Source organism: Canis lupus, chromosome 23 (assembly GCF_003254725.2).
Source record: "Canis lupus dingo isolate Sandy chromosome 23, ASM325472v2, whole genome shotgun sequence".
Taxonomy (NCBI): Eukaryota; Metazoa; Chordata; class Mammalia; order Carnivora; family Canidae; genus Canis; species Canis lupus.
Genome location: NC_064265.1, coordinates 42328480 through 42348945, shown reverse-complemented (window position 1 = coordinate 42348945; position 20466 = coordinate 42328480).

Below are 20466 nucleotides of genomic sequence, written 5' to 3'. Positions count from 1 at the left end.
ACTTTTTTGATGTTATCTTTTGGGTTTTCTCTGTCAATATCTCTCTGTCTGACTATAGATAGGTGGTAGATAGATAGAGATATAGTATCATGTCATCTACAAAGAGTGAGTTTTACTTCTTTATTGATTTGGATCCCTTTAATTTCTTCTTGTCAAATTGCTGTGGCTAGGACTGACAATACTAACTTGAATAAAAATGTTGAGAGTGGACATCCTTCTCTTGTTCTTGATCTTAGGGGGAAAGTTCTTAATTGTTCCCCATTGAGTATGACATCAGCTATGGATTTTTCATATAAGGACTTTATTATGTTGAGATATCTTCCCTCTAAACCTATTTTCTTGAGGGTTATTAAATGATTGGATGTTGTATTTTGTCAAAAGATTTTTTGCATCTATTGATTATATGGTTTTAATTTTTATTGATAATAATATATCACATTGGTTAATTTCGAATATTGAAACACACTTGTATTGCAGGAATAAATCCCACTTGATGATGGTGAATGATTTTTTTAATGTATTGTTGGATTTGGTTTGGTAGTATTTTGCATGTAAGTTCATCAGAGATATATGCCTCTAGTTCTTTTTTTTTTTTTTTTTCTGGTGTCTTTATATGGTTTTGGTATCAGGGTTATGTTGGCTTCATAGAATGAATCTGGAAGTTTTCCTTCCCCTTCTAATTTTTGGAATAGTTTGAGGAGAATAGATGTTTGTAGAATTTGTCTTAAGCCTTCTGATCCTGGACTTTTGTTTGTTAGGAGTCTTTTGATTCCTGATTTAATTTCATTTCTGGTAATTGGTCTGTTCAAATTTTTTATTTCTTTCTGCTTAAGTTTTGGCAGGGTGTATGTTTCTAGGAATTTATCCAATTCCTCTAGGTTGTTTAGTTTGTTGGCATATAATTTTTCATAATATCTTCTTATAATCCTTTGTATTTCTGTGGTGTCAGTTATTTCTCTTCATTTCTGATTTTGAGTCCTTTTTTTTTAATGAGTCTGGCTACAGATTTATCAATTTTGTTGATCTTTTCAAAGAACCAGCTCGTGGTTTCATTGATCTGTTATATTGTTTTTTTTGTTTGTTTTAGTTTCTATATAATTTATTCCTGCTCTAATCTTTATTATTTTCTTCCTTCCACTTGGTTTTGGTTTTATTTGTTCTTTTTCTAGCTTCTTTAGGTGTAAGGTTAGATTGTTTATTTGAAATTGTTCTTACTTTTGTTTGTTTTCAGAGAGAGAGCACAAGTGGGAGGGTAGAGGGAGAAGAAAAGAGAGAGAGAGAATCTTTTTTTTTTTTTTTTTTTTTGAGAGAGAGAGAATCTTAAGCAGGCTCCATGCCCAGGAAGAAGGTTGACCTGGGATTCTATCTTATAACCCTGAGATCAGAACCTGAACCAAAATCAAGAATTGGATACTTAACTGACTTAGCCACCCAGGTGCCCCCAAACTTTTCTTGTTTCTTGATGTGGGCCTGTAGTGGTATAAACTTTCCTCTTAGAACCATTTTTGCTGCATCCCAAAGATTTGGGACTGTTGTGTTTTCATTTTCATATGTTTCCATGTAATTTTTTATGTATTTGATCTCTTGGTTGACCTATTCATTGTTTAGTCATATGTTATTTAATCTCCATGTATTTGTGCTCTTTCCAGATTTTTTCTTGTGATTGATTTCCAGTTTCATAGCATTGTGGTCAGAAAAGATGCATGGTATGACTCTGATCTTTTGGAATTTGTTTAGACTTGTTTTGTGGCCTACTATGTGATCTATTCTAGAGAACATTTCATGTGCATTTGAAAAGAATGTGTATTCTGCTGTTTTAGGATGGAATGTTTTGAAACGATGTATTAAATCCATCTGGTCCAGTGTGTCATTCAAAGTCACTGTTTCCTTGTTGATTTTTTTTTTTTTTAGGTAATGTGTCCATTGGTGTAAGTGGGGGTGTTAAAGTCCCCTAGTATTATTGTATTACTATTAGTTAATACCTTTATATTTGTTATTTGCTGTTTTATGTATTTAGATGCTCCTATGTTGGTGAATATTTATAATTGTTATATATTCTTGTTGGATTGCCCCTTTTATTATATAGTGTCCTTCTTTGTCTCTTTTAACATTCTTTGTTTTAAAGTCTATTTTGTCTAACTATTGTTATACTGACTTTCTTCTGATAGCCTTTTTAATAAATGTTTCTCCATCTCCTCACTTTTAAACTGCATATGGCTTTATGCCTGAAATCAGCCTCTTATAGGCAACATGTTTTTGGATATTTGTTTCTTTCTCTAGATTAGAGAAGTTTTCAGCAATTATTTCTTCAAATAAAGTTTCTTCCTCCTTTTCTGTCTTCTTCTGGGACTCCTATAATGTGAATGTTGTTATGCTTGATGGAGTCCCTGAGTCCCCTAAGTATGTTTTCATTTCACATGTTGTTTATATTTTTCACTCACTTGCTCAGCTTCATTACTTTCCATTACTATGTCTTCCAGCTTGTTAATTTGTTTCTCTGTCTCTTCTAGCCTATTTATTCCATCAAGTGTATTTAAAATTTCATTTACTGTGTCCTTGATCTCTGATTGCTTCCTTTTTATCTCTTTGTCAAGGGTCTTATTGATGCCTCCATGCTTTTCTCAAATCCAGCGTGTATCTTTATGATCATTACTTTAAGTTATCTATCAGGCATATTAATTGTATCTGTTTTGCCTAGGCTTCTTGCTGTGGTTTTCTTCTGTTCTTTCATTTGGGACATATTCCTCTGTCTCTTCATTTCATTTAAGTCTGTATCTGTTTCTCTGTGTTAGGAAAGACAGCTATATCTCCTATTTTTTTAAAGTAATGGGAAGAGTGCTCACTTTTAACAAGGTGGCATTGGCTCTTTTCCACAGGAGATACACAAATGCTGCAGAGACTGGAGCTAGTGAAGCTGTTCCTCAAAACATATGTGGCAGGGGATACAGTTTTTTGTTGTTGTTGTTAATTTTTATTTATTTATGATAGTCACAGAGAGAGAGAGAGAGAGAGAGAGAGAGAGAGAGAGAGAGAGGCAGAGACACAGGCAGAGGGAGAAGCAGGCTCCATGCACCGGGAACCCGATGTGGGATTCGATCCCGGGTCTCCAGGATCGCGCCCTGGGCCAAAGGCAGGCGCCAAACTGCTGCGCCACCCAGGGATCCCCGGTATACAGTTTTAACAAGGTGTTAAATATCCTCCTGGTAGGTGGCCAGATAGGTTGGACTAAAGTCCTGCAAAGCACATGGGTTGGCAGATGAAGTATTGGTGAGGTTTATGCTGGTCTTCTAGGTGAAACGACCCACAAGGTAGGGATTGAGGCAAGCATGACTGTAAAGGGTGGAACCAATAAAGTATGGGGTGTGGGGCCTGATACAAGCAAGTTGTATAGTGAGTATCTGTACTGTGTTGGTTCCTACAGGTTCCTGTCTATATGTTTAGTGCTGAAGGGCAGGGGAGAGAAACGGTACCCTGTTAGCTTCTTTGTTCCTGGAGGGGTCTCCCTGCAATCCGTGCATTTCCAGGACACACTCAGGGATAAGTAAATAACTTCTTCCTGTAAGCCTCAGGTGTTTTTTCAAACTGCCGCTTCTAAGCTAGATCTTCACAGGACCAGGATCAGTTTGTAGTATTGTCTGTTTAAGGGCAGGGACTAAGCTTCCAAATGTTCTCAGGGCTCTCACAGAGCTGAGTCAGGTGATTTTTAAAATTCCAGGCTTTAAGTCCCTCTAGCTTTAAGAAACCATGAAATTTTGCCCCTCTTGTTTCAAAGACAAATGTTATAGGGATTTGTCTTCCCCATGCGGGCTGGTTCTTAAGCCAAAGAGAGTCTGGTTCTTGCCTTTCTCTGGGCTCCCAGCTCCTTCCTGACCACAGAAGGCCAGATCTCTTTTATGTCCCCAGTGTTCCTACCTTCTATGAAGCCTCTATGAAGTGGCCTCTTCTCTACCTTTAGTTATGGAATTTTTTTCTGTGAGACTTTGGGTAGTTTTCTCGGTTGTTTATACTGATGTGACTGTTAGCTGGCTCTATTGATGTGACAAGGTGAGCTTAGGGTCCTCCTACTCTGTCATCTTCCCAGACTTCCAGAAAACCTCTGTGTTTTTTAAGATGCAAAAAGAGATAGGAAAAGAGCAGAAAAGTGGTGAACAGCAGTTTTGTTATTATTTAATGAGGTCTAGTAATGGATGCTAGTGGCAAGGATATAGAAATATAGTAGAGGAATAGAAGTTTAAAAGGTCCAGGAGGGGATGGCTGACAAAAGGTCTCTGCAAAGACATCAGGGGTTCAGGTTATAGGTGCTGTCAATTTTAGTTAGAGGGAGAGAAAGGGTGAAAATTCAGTTGTATGCTGAAGAGATGAAAACTATTATGGTAATAACTTTTATTTTCTTGATTAAGAATGTTGCTAGATCACCTGTTGAGTATTAGAGGTTGAAGAAAAGCTGGAAATTCCAGGAAAAAAAGAAGGTTGAAATTGTAGGTATGAAGAAAAGAGAAGCAAACTGGTAAGATTGCTGGCAGTACATGGTACTGATTTGAGGATAGTGGTCACAAATTGACAGTGAAATCAACCTGCTCAGCTGGAGATTAGAACCCAAGATTTGAAAATATTTTTGAGAATCTGATATCTAATGCAAAAATTCCTTATTGTTATTCCAACTTGTGTTTTGCTTCCCATTTATTGGTGATTATCTTGAAGCATCCTGATTCTCTAAAATAATACAAATGAAAGAGTCTGTAGTCATCAAGCTAAAAAGGAAGAATAATATTTTTGTTTTAGCTCTTCTATTGCTATCCATTGAGCTTCCAATGATCCAGTTTGTACCTATTAAAATAGAATTATACAGTAATACCCAATAGTCAAAACTTAAGAGAAAATAACCAAGGGACTAATGAATATTAAATATAAAGCTGTAACCATAATCCAGAGTAATGTACCTCTTAGGCTATTCTTTTTATTAGTTGTATAGGTAGTTCAGTTGATATTTGAGAAGGGATGGTTAAATCTAGAAGCTCTGAAATTCCTAACATATTTGGAAAGTTAATATCTTGAAAGTCTTTCAAAAAGATGTGATTGAAAGTAACTACCCTTGATTGAAAAGTATACTGCTTCCACAATGTAGTGTAGCCCAATAATAATTTATTTTGAAAGCTGTAATTCACTTTTGACATTATCATTTGAGGCCTTGGATGCTGTCAACTGTAATGATTGGCTCTGAGCTACAATGGGAGATTTTCTGAGAACATTACTTCTTAATAACAGCAGTCAGAAGAGTACAAAGTAAAATGTGTTGAATCACATAGTTTAAGTCCAAAGCACTCGATGACATAAGCCAGAATAGCAATCTATCATTAAAAACATTGTAATCTTTGGGCTACAAATGAATAAGGGAGGAAAAATAATTTAAAATAACTGTGAGATTTCACTATTTTAAATAGCTCAATGTGTCATGTGCCTTAGCTAAATAATGTGGACAAAAAAAATGGTAGATGAAAATACTATCTTGAGCCTTTAGATAGCACTTAATAAAATTTTTAGACTGTTTTAACTGAAACTGGTGTATGAATTTGAAATTTAGGATAGGGGTTCATTTAACCTAGCTGTTAAAAAAAATAGATATCTAGAGGATGTTGTCGCCTGTTCTTTAACTCACAATATGATCCTTAAACAGTATAAAAGATTATGTGGGAATAAAGAGATTTAGATTTCATTTTCCTATTCTCAACATGATTATTTCAGTATAGGATTTTTGCTGTGGAAGGCCTTCAGGATTGCCAATGTATTATTGCAGGTGATAGGGAACAGGAACTGAATACTTAATAGGAGATAAAGACCCACTTGCGTCCCATTTCTAGTGAGAGCTGGTTGAATTTGGAATATGTAGAATTAACATGTGCTACTTTGCCAGAAGGACTTCTGTTGAAGAAGTTTTTAGAGCAATTCTGCAGAACAAAGGGTTCATTACTTTTGCCTAATTAAAATGGGAAAGCAAACAGTAGAAACTAAAATAGGGTGGTATCACATGACAGTCCCTTATGAGGTCCTTTAGTTTTTTCTCAGGTCTTTGGAGAGAAACTCCCCACTACTGAGGCTAAATTCTATGAGTTTCCATTCATCTAAGCTGTACCTGGAATAGAATGTGACTCTAATGTTTACCAGTCTGGTTGGACCAGAATCCCCCCCAGATTTTAAGTAAAAGGGGTGAGGGGAGTAACTGTTGAGGTAAGAATTGACTGTTCTATATGAGGATTCAGGAAACAGAAACTGTTTAAGGAGAGTTTTGTGAACTGATAGGAAAATTTGAAATGAATATTGCTGATGCCATCTTTTTCTTGCAGAACTAAGAGCCTAAGACTTAGGGGGGTTGGAAATGAAATGGAGTAGCAATAGGAAGCAAGGAGGAGAAAGTGCAGTTGAAAATGATGGGGGAGGAAAGCAGGGTAAAGAGAAAGAAATCTGAGGAGGCAATGCAGTAGAGAGCACTGAGCAATGCTTGGGCTGTTGTCAATCTCCTGTTTAAAACTTGTTGTTTAACTACATTTTAATCACAAGTAAATAACTACATCACAGCAGGAAAGAAGGGTTTTTAAAACTTGATACTTTATTACTTAAAAATTCTTCCTTCTAAAAAAAAATTCTTCCTTCTGATAAGATAAATGACCCATATACACAATACATACCTCATTTTCATTACTCAGGAATAGAAGGTCTTTTTTTTTTCTTGTAAAGACAATGCATATTTGCCTCCAGTTATATCTATTTAGTACATCTACGAAGAAAGTCTCAGTTGATTAATGACCTTAATTATTAATTTTGGGAGAAAATCTGCTTTGATAATTTAAAATATTTTCTAATGAATCTTTGCACATCTTTAATACTGGAAGGTTCCTTGGCCTTTATTATGAAATGTACGTAGACCACAGAGGAGCCAACAGAGGGAGCCCTGCATGATCATTTCATTGCAAGAGATTAGGATCCAAGTTTGATTGCAGCACATTATTCTCATTTTCTAATGCTTCCTGATTGCCTTCTTTTAGTTTAAGCAGTTTAATGATTTAAAGATTTTAGCATATAAAAGAAGTGCCATTTATTGTTTAAAGAATGTCTCCCTTCCCTCTGACCTGCCTATTCTCATTAGATGAGGTTTCTTTTACTTGGTGTAATTATCTTCAAAAGTATTTCATTATAAAAAAGTCCATAAACCTTCAGTGAAATATTTTACTTGGATAATCTGTGCGATAGGTATATAAATTATTTCAAAAGTAAATTGGATCACATAAGGGTCTATTTTCACACTTGGAGTGTGTCCTCTTCTTGCATTACCTCTTGGGTGCTAGAAATTGTAGTGTAAAAGTGGCATGTTTTCTAGGAGCATTTATATTACTCCGTTAAAATTAAAAACAGTAATTATATTAACTCAAATTTGTTATGGAAACAGTATAAAACTTGCTTGAATTTAAAAAATATTATAGAAGACTTCAAAGAAATTCTGAGTTTAGGGCAGACGTTGACTCCTCTTTGTTGTAGGGCATTCTTGTCAAAAGGTAAGATAAGCACTGCTACAGGGCTTAATAATTGTAATTTATAAGTTCCTTCAAGATGACTAAATTATGCTCTGATACCCTACAAGAGTTGTTCAGGAACAAAGATTTCCCAATTGAAAAAAGTTTGCATTTGATTACTCAGATGAGTAGACTTGGAAAACAAAAATGTTCTTGCTAACATGAATAATACAGACAGGTAATAGATTATTATTGTGTTGAGTTAAAAGCACTATTCACAGTGATTATTCTGAATTCAATTCTTCAGTATCTGTCTTCTCTGTTACTATGAGTTGACTCAGGCAAACAGTATTGGAAGACAGGAAACATGATGAAGAAGAACTGACATTTTTAATCCTCATAATACATACAACTTTATCTTATTTCACTGAAAACATATATTACAAACAAAAATTTATTAGAATTTCTAAAATAAAATAATGATATATGAAAACATGGTAAATTTAGACATTTCTAAAGGCAGTAGGCACTCTTGTTTTCCTTCTTTTTTTGGAGTGTTTAATATTATAAGTACATTAGTAAAGAACAGGAAACAGCAACCCTTTAAAATTTATCAAATGCTTGCAATTACTAAAAACAATTTTTTTCACACACCATTCACTTTCCTAAATTCTTAGGTAAAGATAAAGGAGTTCTTTTGTTATTTAAATATATTTAAAGCAAGTCGGTCCCTCAGAAAATTAATATTAATTTCCTTTTTCTAAATATTAGGACTTTCTTAATCCCATCAAAAGGAAATGCATTTTAAACCTTCTTAAATTTAATAGGGTTATTATTTTGCATTGTAAGCAACTCATGTAAGAAATCTTCAGCCTGACAGGCTGGCACCATTAGAGACTGGTTAAATCAAATATTTCCGTGACCTATAATTTCAAGAGCAGAAGAATTCTAGTTCTGATTTACAAAGCTTTTCTGTATCTTGTCTTCCAGGTAATTTTCAACTCACAAAACCAATGTCGGTTCCTGTCAAGTCTTCTCTTTCTTATACAATCTCTCAGAATTAATATGTATCCTCTGAACTAGAATCAGCTATTAAAGTGCTTTCTTCTTATTCCAAGCATTATGTGGATTTTTCTGCTCTTAACCATTGGCGTTTAGGGGGATGTTTAGTCACATGATGTACCAATCCTTTCATATCTCCTCCTCTTTTCCTCTGAAGCTGCAAAGGAATGTGAAATGATACACAGCTTGCATCTGCTCTCCATGCCTCACCACCTCTCAGCTTTACAGACCACATGCCTTTGTTCTTCCTCCTAATTCATGAGGACTGGTGTTTATAGCATTCTCTCTCACACATTTGTCATTCTATCTCTTTCATTTTAATATTTCCATTTTCTCTTCAAACTTCAAAGTTATTCACTTAAACCTTGGATAATGCTGGTCAGAGTAATATTAAATAAAACTAAATGAATTTTACTTTGCAAATGTATTTTCTGCATCTATTGGGATGATCATATGGTTTTTATCCTTTCTCTTCTTAATGTTCTGTATCATGTTGATTGATTTGCAAATATTGAACTACCCTTGTGTCCCTGGAATACATCCCACCTCATAGTGGTGAATGATTTTTTAAAAATGTATTATTGGATTCAGTTGGCTAATATTTGGCTGAAGATTTTTACGCCTCTGTTCATCAGAGATATTGCCCTATAGTTTCCTTTTTACCTAGTGTTTTGCTCATTTTGGTATCAGGATAATGCTAGCTTTGTAGAATGAATTTGAATGCTTCCTTTGCTCTTCGATTATTTGGAATAGTTGACAAGAATAGGTATCAACTCTTCTTGAAATATTTTATAGAATTCATTTGTGAAGATATCTGGTCCTGAACTTTTGTTTTTTGGGAGTTTTTTGCTTAGTGGTTAAATTTCATTGCTGATATTATCTGTTCAAACTTTCTATTTCTTCCTGATTCAGTTTTCAAATGCTATAGCTTTCTAGGAATTTATTCATTTCTTCTAGATTGTCCAGTTTGTTTGGCATATAATTTTTCATAACATTCTCATAATTCTTTGTATTTCTATGGTGTTGGCTATTTCTCCTTCGTTTATAATCTTGAGTCATCTCTCACTTTTTCTTGATGAGTCGGCTGAAGTTTTATGAATTTTGTTTTTTTATCTCTTCAAGGAACCAGCTGCTGGCTGGCTGGCTGGCCTGGCTTCCTTCGTTCCTTCGTTCCTTCCTTCGTTCCTTCCTTCCTTCCTTCCTTCCTTCCTTCCTTCCTTCCTTCCATGTTCTCCTCACCTCCCTTCCCTTTTCCCTTCCTTCTGTCCTTCTCTTTCTCCTTCCTTTCCTCCTTTCTCCTTCCCTCCCTTCTTCCTTTCTGTTATTTCTGCTCTAATCATTATTATTTTCTTTCTTCCACTGGCTTTGGGTTTTGTTTATTTTTTTTCCTAGCTTCCTTAGGTATAAGGTTAGGTTGAATCTGAGATTTTTCTTGTTTCTTGAGGTAGATCTACATCGATATAATCTTCTGTCTTAGAGGAATTTTTGTTGCAACCTAAACATTTTGGATTCTTGTGTTTTCATTTCATTTGTCTCCATGTATTTTTAAATTTCTTCTTTGATTTCTTGGTTGACCCATTCATTATTTAGTAGCATGTTATTTAAACTCTATGTATTTGTATTCTTTCCAGATTTTTCTTGTGATTGATTTCTATTTCCATAGCATGTGGTCAGAAAAGATGCATGATATAACTTCAATGTTTTTGAACTTGTTGAGACTTGTCCTACAGCCTAATATGTGATTTATTCTGGAGGATGTTTCATGTTCACTTCAAAAGAATATATTCTGCTGTTTTTAGATGTAATGTTCTATGTGTATCTATTAGGTCCTTCTGGTCTGATGTGCCATTCAAAGCCACTGCTTCCCTGTTGATTTCCTGTTTGGATTATCTCTCCAGTGTTGTAAGTGGGGTATAAAGTCCCCTACTGTTATTGTATTACTGTCAATTTCTTCCTTTAGTCTGTTAATAGGTGTTTTATGTATTTAGGTGCTCCCATATTAGGTGCATAGATATTTACAACTGTTATACCCTCTCGTTGGATTGTTCCCTTTGTTATGTAGTGTCCTTCCTCATCTATTGTTACTGTCTTTGTTTTAATATTTATTTTGTCTCATATAAGTATTGCTACCCCAGCTTTCTTTTCACTTCCATTTCTATGGTGGATGTTTTCATCCTTTTGCTTTAATCTGTATGTGTTATGTCTGAGGTGAGTCTCTTGTAGGCAGCATGTAAATGAATTTTTTTTTTAATCCATTTGGTCATCGTATGTCTTTTGACTGAAGCATTTAGCTCATTTACATTTAAAATAATTATTAATAGGTATGTACTTATTGCCATTTTACTTGTTTTATGGTTGTTTTTGTAGTTCTTCTCTGTTCCTTTCTTGATCTCTTCCCTTGTGGTTTAATGGTTTTCTTTAATACTATACTTGGATTCCTTTCTCTTTTTTATTTTATTTTATTAAAATTTTATTTATTTATGAGAGAGCAGGAGTAGGTATGGAGGAGGGGCAAATTTTATTTATTTATGAGAGAGCAGGAGTAGGTAGGGAGAAGGGGCAGATGGAGATGGAGAAGCAGACTCCCTGTTGAGCAGGGATCCTGATGTGCAGCTCTATCTCAGGATCATGGGAACATGACCTGATCAGAAGTCAGATGCTTAGCCACCCAGATGCCCCAGTCCTTTCTCTGTATTTTTTCTGTATCTCTTACAGGTTCTTGATTTGTGGGTACTATTAGGTGCATATATAACATCTTATATCTATAGCAATTTATACTCAGTTGATGGTTGCTTATGTTTAAATCCATTCTAAGAGCACTAAATGTTTTATGTATATGCTATCATGTTTTATATCCTTTTATTTTGTAAAACTCTTGACTGATTTTTGTAGATATAACAGATTTTACTCCTTTTGTGTTTAACTTCCATACAACATCCACTGATGTTAAAAACTCTCAACACATTCATGTTAAAAACTTTCAAGTAGGTTCAGAAGGAACAAACCTCAGCATAACAAAAACCATATAACGTCCCCCCGTCACACATCTAACATACTCAATAGTAAAAACAGAACATGTCCCCTAAGATAAGGAACAAGACAAAGATACCCACTCTCAGCTCTTTTATTCAATATAATACTGGAATATTTCGCTATAGCAATCAGGCAACAGAAAGAAATAAATGGCACCCAAGTTGGTAAGGAAGGAGTAAACCTTTCATTATTTACAGATGACATGAAACTATATACAGAAAACCCTAAAGACTCCACCAAAAACACTATTATAACTGATAAATTTAGTAAAATCTCAATATACAAAATTAATATATAGAAATAGGTTGCATTTGTAGAAATAGGTTGCATTTCTATGCACTAATAATGAGGCACCAGAAATGGAAGTTAAGAAAATCCCATTTATAATTGCACCAAAAAGAATAAAATACCTAGGAATAAACTTAACCAAGGAGATGAAAGAACTCTATTTTAAAAATTGTAAAGCATTGATGAAAGAAATTGAAGATGACAGAAACAAATGGAAAGATTTACCATGTTCATGGATTGGAAGAACATTGTTAAAATGTCAATATTACCCAAAGCAATATAAAGATTTAATGCAATCCTTATAAAAATACCAATAACATTTTTCACAGAAATAGAATAAACAATCCTAAAATTTGTATGGAAACACAAAAGACCTGGAATAGCCAAAGCAATTTTGAGAAAGAAGAACAAAGCTGGAGGTATCTTGAATTCCAGACTTCAAATTATATTACAAAGCTGTAGTAATCAAAATGCTATGATACTGGCACAAAAATAGACATATAGATCAATGAGACAGGATAGATAGCCCAGAAGTAGACTCACATGGTCTGTCTATGACAAAGGAGGCAAGAAAATAAAATAGGGAAAAAGTCTTCAACAAATGATGTTGGGAAAACTGGACCACTTTATAGCACAATATACATAAATAAATTAAAAAAGGATGAAAAGACCTAAATGTAAGACCAGAAACCATAAAATCCTAGAAGAAGATATAGGCAGTAATATCTTTGACATTGACTATAGAAACATTTTTAAGATATATCTTGTAAGGCAAGGGAAACAAAAGCAAAAAATGAATTTTGCAGACCAAAACAAAATAAAACTTTTATACGGCAAAAGCAACCATCAACAAAATTACAAGGCAAACTATTAAATGGGAAAGGATATTTGCAAATAATATATCTGATATGGGATTAATGTCAAAATATGTAAAGAACTTATACAACTCAACGCAAAAATTAACAAATAAAACCCCAAATGAAACAATTTGATTTAAAAATGGGCGGAAGACCTAACAGACATTTCTCCAATGAAGATATACAGGTGACCAACAGACACATGAAAAGGTGGTCAACATCACTGATTATCAGGGAAATGCAAATAAAAACCATAATAAGATATTATTTCACACCTATGAGAATGGCTAGAATAAAAAAGACAACGAATAGCAATTATTGGTGAGAACATGGAGGAACCCTTGTGCACTGTTGGTGGCAATGCAAATTGGTGCAGCCTCCGTGGAAAATAATATGCAAATTCCTTAAAAAATTAGAATTACTGTATGATCCAGTAATTCCACTACTAGGTACTTACCCAAGGAAAATAAAGACACTAATTCAAAAACATATATGCACCTCTATGTTTATTGCAGCATTATTTACAATAGCCGAGATATAGAAGCAACCCACATATCCATCAATAGGTGGATAAAGAAGATACAGGAATATTACTCAGCCAGAAAAAGACTGAGAGTTTGCCACTTGAAACAATATGTGCAGACCTAATGGGTCTAATGATAAATAAATCTGACAGAGAACAACAAATACCATATGATTTCACTTTACTGATTTGTTTTTTCTAGTAGTTTTTTGGTGGAATCATTAGGAGTTTGTATGCGTAATATCATTTCATCCTCAAATAGTGACAGTTTAATTTCTTCTTTGCCAATATAGATGCTTCTGTGGGTAGGATTTCTAGTACTATGTTGAATGAAAGTGATGAGAGTGGACATCCTTGTTTTGTTCCTAATCTTTTTATTTATTTATTTATTTATTTATTTATTTACTTATTTTTTTTGTTCCTAATCTTAAAGAGATTGCTCTGAGTTTTTCACCGTTGAGGATGATGTTAGCTATGGGGTTTTCATATATGGTATTTACTTTGTTGGGATGTGTTCCCTTTAACCCCATTTTGCTGAAGGTTTTTATAACAAATTGGTGTTGAATTTTGTCAGGTGCTTTTTTTGCATCTGTTGAGAGATTATATGATTTTTATCCTTTGTTTTGTTGATGTTGTAGATGATATTATTTGAACAAATCCCATGTGATTATGGGGAATGATCTTTTTAGTGTGTTGTTTTATGCAGTTTGCTAATATTCTGTTGAGGAATTTTGCATCTATGTTCATCAGAAATATTGGCCTGCAATTTTTTTCTTTTTGTGGCATCTTAGTCTGGTTTTGGTAATGAGTAGTGTTGGCCTCATATAATGTATTTGGAAGCTTTCCTTCCTCTTCTGTTTTTTGGAATAGTTTGAGGATAATAGGTATTAAATCTTCTTTAAGTGTTTAGTAGAATTCACTTCATTTTTTGGTAATTTTTATATTACGGATTCAATTTTGTTTCTTGTAATTGGTCTGTTAATGGTCTTCTAAGGAGATTGCTTCGATTCTAAGATGCACATTTTAGAATTATAGTTTAATGTTTCTGAAATTATGATGTAACATAGTGTCAAAGGTACCTTAGATCTGATAAAATCCTGTACTTGCTCTGTAGCAAATTGTCAAGACCCTTGGGAATAAAAAATACTTAATTTTTTTACCCGCATATTTTCTTTTCAGTAAAAAACTGTCAAATTGGTACATACCACATTGTTTCTATTCTGACAAATCCAAATGAAAGTGAGAGAGCCACCAGGTACTGTTCTCACAGGAAAAATTAACCAAAGATTGATTTGATTTAGAAACTCCTGTGTTTTTAAAAATATTGCCATCTTAACAATAGTAAGTCTTCCCATCCTTACTCATGGAATGTCTTTTTATTTAGGTTATCTTTAATTTGTTAGCAGTGTTTTCTAGTTTTTAGTATACAAATATTATACCTTTTTGTTAAATTTATTCCTAAATATTTTATTTTTCTGTTGCTCTTATAAATGGAATTATTTTCTTATTTTTGTATTTGGATTATTCATTACTAGTAAATAGAAACACAATTGGATTTTGTATATTTATCTCCTATAAACTGGCTGAGTTATTTTTTAAACTGGATTAGTTAGGATTTTCTATGTAGATTGAGTCATTTGCAAATAGAGGTAGTTTTAGTTCTTCCTTTCCAACCTGGATGCCTTTCATTTCTTTTTCTTGCCTACTGGTCCTTGCTAGGATCTCCAGTACAGTGTTGAATAGAAGTGATACAAGTAGACATCCTATTCCCCATCTTAGGGAGAAGCATTTAGTCTTTCACCATTAAGTATGGTGTTAACTATTGTTTTTTCATAGATGCACCTTGTCAGGTTGAGAAAATTTCTTTCTCTTCCTAGTTTTTTCAATGTTTTTATTATGAAATAGTATTGGATGTTTTCAAATGCTTTTTCTGCATCTATTGAGATGATCCATGTGGAATGTGTGTGATCTGTACAACCCCAGAATAGCCAAAAGGATCTTGAAAAAGAAAAACAAAATGGAGAACTCAGTTGTTAATTTCAAAACTAAATTTAAAGTTAAATAAATCATGACAGCATAGTATTAGCATATAAATAAATATATAGACCAATGACATAGAATTAAAGTACAGAAATAAACCATAACATATATGATCAATTGATTTTTGAACAAGAGTGCCGAGACCTCTCAGCGTCGAAAGAATAGTATTTTTTTATTAATTTATTTTTTATTGGCGTTCAATTTGCCAACATATAGAATAACACCCAGTGCTCATCCCATCAAGTGCCCCCCTCAGTGCCCCTCACCCAGTCACCCCCACCCCCCCGCCCTTTCTACCTTTCTACCACCTCTAGTTCGTTTCCCAGAGTTAGGAGTCTCTCGTGTTCTGTCTCTCTTTCTGATATTTCCCACTCATTTTTTCTCCTTTCCCCTTTATTCTGGAAAGAATAGTATTTTCAAGAAATGATATTGGAACAACTGGATATTCACAAGCAAAAAAATGAAGTGAGAATCCTATCTCACACCATATACAAAATGAACTAAAAATGACTTATGGGCCAAATATAAAGAATTAAAACTATGAAGCACTTAGAAGAAATTGTAATAGTATATCTCTGTGACTTTTTTTTAAATTTACTTATTTATGATAGTCACAGAGAGAGAAAGAGAGAGAGGCAGAGACACAGGCAGAGGGAGAAGCAGGCTCCATGCACCAAGAGCCCGATGTGGGTGGGATTCGATCCCGGGTCTCCAGGATCGTGCCCTGGGCCAAAGGCAGGCGCTAAACCGCTGTGCCACCCAGGGATCCCTCTCTGTGACTTTTGATTAGTCAATGATTTCTTAAAAGACACTAAAAAGTACATACAACAAAAGAGGAAAATATATAAATTTTGTATCAAAATGAAAAACTTTTTTTCTTCAAAGAACACTATCAAACAAGTCAAGAGACAAAACACAGAATGTGAAAAAATACAAATCATGTTCCTGATAAATAATTTGAATCCAGAATATATAAAAAGTCCCTATAATTCAACAATAAGTCAAACAATTAAAAAAACGAGAAGTGGATTTGAATAGACATTTTTTCAAAGAAGATACACAAATGCTCAAAAGGCTATACAATAGATGGTTTAGCATTATTAGACATTAGGGAAATGCAAATCAAAATCACAATGAAATATCACTTTATACCCACAAGATGGCTAAAATTATTATTTTAATATTTTATTTATGAGAGACATGAGAGACACACAGAGAGGCAGAGACAGAGGCAGAGGGAGAGGCAGGCTCCATGCAGGGAGCCTGATGTGGGACTCGATCCCAGGACTCCAGGATCATACTCTGGGCTAAAGGCAGATGCTCAACTGCTGAGGCACCTAGGTGTCTCAAGATGGTTAAAAAAAAAAAATAGCAGTGTTGACAGGCATGTGGAGGAAATGGAACTCCTTATTGCTGTTGGAAGTATAAAATATTGCAGGCACTTTGAAAAATATTTTGAGAGTTCCTCAAATGTTTAGACATAAAGTTATCATACGATAATTTTATTAATTCCACTTCTGCGTGTATATTTAACAGAAATGAAAACATATTCATACAAATACGTGAATGTTCATAGAAGCATTATTCATAATAGTCAAAAGGAGGAAATAAATATCCATCAGTTGATGAATGAATAAACAAAATGTGATATATTTATGCCATAGAATATTATTCACCTGAAAAAGAATTATGTCCAGATACATATTACAAAATGGATGAACCTTGAAAACATTTTGATGAGTGAAAGGATCTGAATCTCTTTTGGATTTTCTCTATGGGAGCATTCCTACAGGGATGTAGACAGGACTTAGGATCTATTAAATAAAACTTCCCTTTGATCCTCAAATCTTCCTCTAGATGCCCCATCTCAGTTTTCCACAGTCATCCAGAAAAAAATACTTTAAAGTACTTTCTTCACTCCCTATTTTTGTTTCTTCACCTCCCATTTTCTCACTCACCCACTTTATCTAGTCTCTTAATCTACTACCATTACATTGAAACAGCTCTTTTTAGGGTCAGGATCAACTTTTGATGAAGACAATGATTACTTTTTTCTTATTAACCTCTCAGTAACATTTAATAAGGTGATCACAACCTCTTTCTTGGAACACTTCATTTTTCAAGCTTTCAAATAACTATATGTCATTTTCTCCCCTATTTCACTGACTGTTTTCATCTCCTTTGATAGGCCTTCCATATCTACCAAACTCTAAAGTGTTGATGTGACAAGAGTTCATCTTCTTGTTTTCATGATTACTCTCCTCTATGTGATCTCTAGTTCTGTAACTTAAGATAATCTGTCTTAGATCAGGAAACTCAGTTTATACCTCATACATCTGAGTAGGAGGAGGCTAAAGTTTGCCATGGGGTAAACATCTGAAAAAAATTACAGATGTGAGCCATTAGTTTAAGTATGTACAGCAGCTAGAGAATAGCAAGTCTCAACCGAGCAAGTAAAGGGGATTCCAAGGAATCCAACTGATCATACTTCCTATACCATATATGGAATGCCGCCTAATTCTTGTTTTCAGGTATATCTTTTCTTCTGAGCTCCAAATGTGTATCCAACACCTTACCCAATATGTCCATTGGATTTCTAATAGATATCTCAAATTGAATTAACCCAAACAGCACACCATAGCTCTCCTTCATCTCTTCTCAGTTTTCCAACTCAGACACTCTCATTTGACTCAGTGGCAGCAACAACTATTTAGTAGTTCAGGTCAAAATACTTGGTATACTTCTCTCTTTCTCTCAAACTCCACACGTCCAATAGATTAATAAACCTTGTTAGCAGTAATACATATATATACATAACACTCTATGAATGTGACCAGTTTCCACTGGTTTTGTGACTGATTTAAACTCATCAAACTCTCTGCTGCATCACTCAAGTGGTCTCGTGGTGGTCTCTCTTTTTGTACACTTGCCTTTCTTCTGAGGGCAAATAGTAGAGTGATTTCTCTAAAGTGTGAATCAAGTTAAGCACTTATGTCCCAAGTTATATTTAGCTTATACATTTAATGCTCACTGATGCTAACTCTACTTTCCAGTGGTAAGAGCACAAAAATATTTAATAAAGTTAGTTTTTGTAAGCAATGTTAAAGGACCAAAAATGGCCCCCACAATTTGTGCTGAAGACAATGTTTTTATTGCCAGATAAGGAGACCCAGGAAGTGTTTAATTATCGTGTCCCAGGAAACAGGTGGTTAAGTCATTTTTGAACATAGCCAGACTGGCTGAAGCTAGCTTTTTATGACCAAACATTACTTAATCTTTTGTTTAAGTGTAGGACCATCTTGGTAAGTCAAAATCCTATATTGACTGAAGTTGCATTTAGTTTATAATTGGGGAAGTAGATTGATGTCTTTCTAATAATATTAGAGAATTATATTAATTATGATTTCTTCTTATAAATGCCATGTATATCTCTTATTTGGCTTTGTTTTGTGTTCTTAAACAAGTTTTCTTTGTACAAATGACAAAAGAGACACATCCTTGCCAATTTAGATTTTGTTTTTACTACAGATGTGGTAGTCAATTCACGTATTGTTACCCGAATGTAGAAATTGTTGCACTGGGTATCTCTGAACCTCTCCTCCTAGACTTGAGAATCCTTGAATCTTTGAAGCCTTTTAGGAACATCTCTTGATATTTCAAAGATACAGATACAGAATCATACCACTGTTAATGTTTTTGGCCTCAAATTCCTACTTTTAAAATGGAGTATTAAAATTGTTTTTTTTTTTGTCTTAAAAAATAACTTTGAAATATTAATTACTGAATACTTTATAACTGGCTATGACAAAAAAATATATTTTTTCATGATTGTTGCTGGCATGTAAAAATCCTTTTGATCAAACTTGCTCAGCCCTGTTATGAGTTGTAATAATTAATTATACATTTCATTCATTCATTTATCCAACACATATTTATTGGGTGTCTAATATATTTTAGGTATTATTATAGATGATAGAATAAATAAATGAATTGTATAAGGATATAAATTATGATATTTCATATACTCAATTCCTATGTATATAAAGGAAATTTAGTTTTTTTATACTGATTCTTATATCTCATTTCGTTTTCTGGCCTTATTGCATTGGATGGGATTTCTATTCAAATATCAAATGCAAGTGGATACAGGAGATATTCTTGCTTTTTTCTTATTGTGAAAGTTTACATATAAATTTTCACCATTAAATATAATATTTGCTCTGAGATTTTGGTGGATAATGTTTATTAGGTTAAACAGATTTTCCCCTATTTTAGTTATAAATATGTGTTGGATGATGCAGAATACTTATTTATTGACATATGCATGTGGTTTTCTTTAAATTTGTAATATGGTAGATTATATTAAACAAGTTTTATAACATAAATCATTTTTACTTTCCTGGGATATATATAGAGTACCATATCGTAGTGCTGTATATGTTTTAATAAGTGCAAACTTTATTATTTAATTTAGGAATCCTGCATTTATAATAAGTGAAATTAGTCTATGAATTTCCTTTCTTTTACTATCATTTTCCAGAGTTACTAAGTGGTATTAGGTTCCTGAAGGAATTGTAGGTCTCTTGCTCTCTTTATACTCCCTACAAATATTTGTTACTTGAATATTTAATAAAACCTTCCTTAAATATAATATCCATACTATTTAATTCAGTAGACTTATGGCAACCTAGTACATATGCAAATTTTGCCTTCCTTACTAGGTTCTGTTTGCATATGCTCAACAGCCTACTAAAAGTCGAATGTTCCAAACCTTATATGAATGGAAAAAAAATAAAATAAAAAAAAAAAGGGCGAATGTTCCATTATTACTCTCAACTTCAATACATAGTTTGGATGTTCCACTGTTATTTTCTTTTTTTTTTTTTTCAGCCATTTCTTTTTATTTACAGTTTGTGTTCAATGCAAATCAATTCCATAACATGAGAAGTTACTATGAATCAAAGCATAAATACACAAACACAATATACAATCCAAAACTGATGTACAGCATTCAGGGATGAAACAAAACGTAATGTTCATTCACACACACAGTAGCTTGAGATCTGTTGGATATTGTTGTTCTGGTGTAGGTTCCTAAAGATGGGAAAAATGACTTTGGTTATCAAGACTACTGTGGCCATATTAGATACTGGAACAT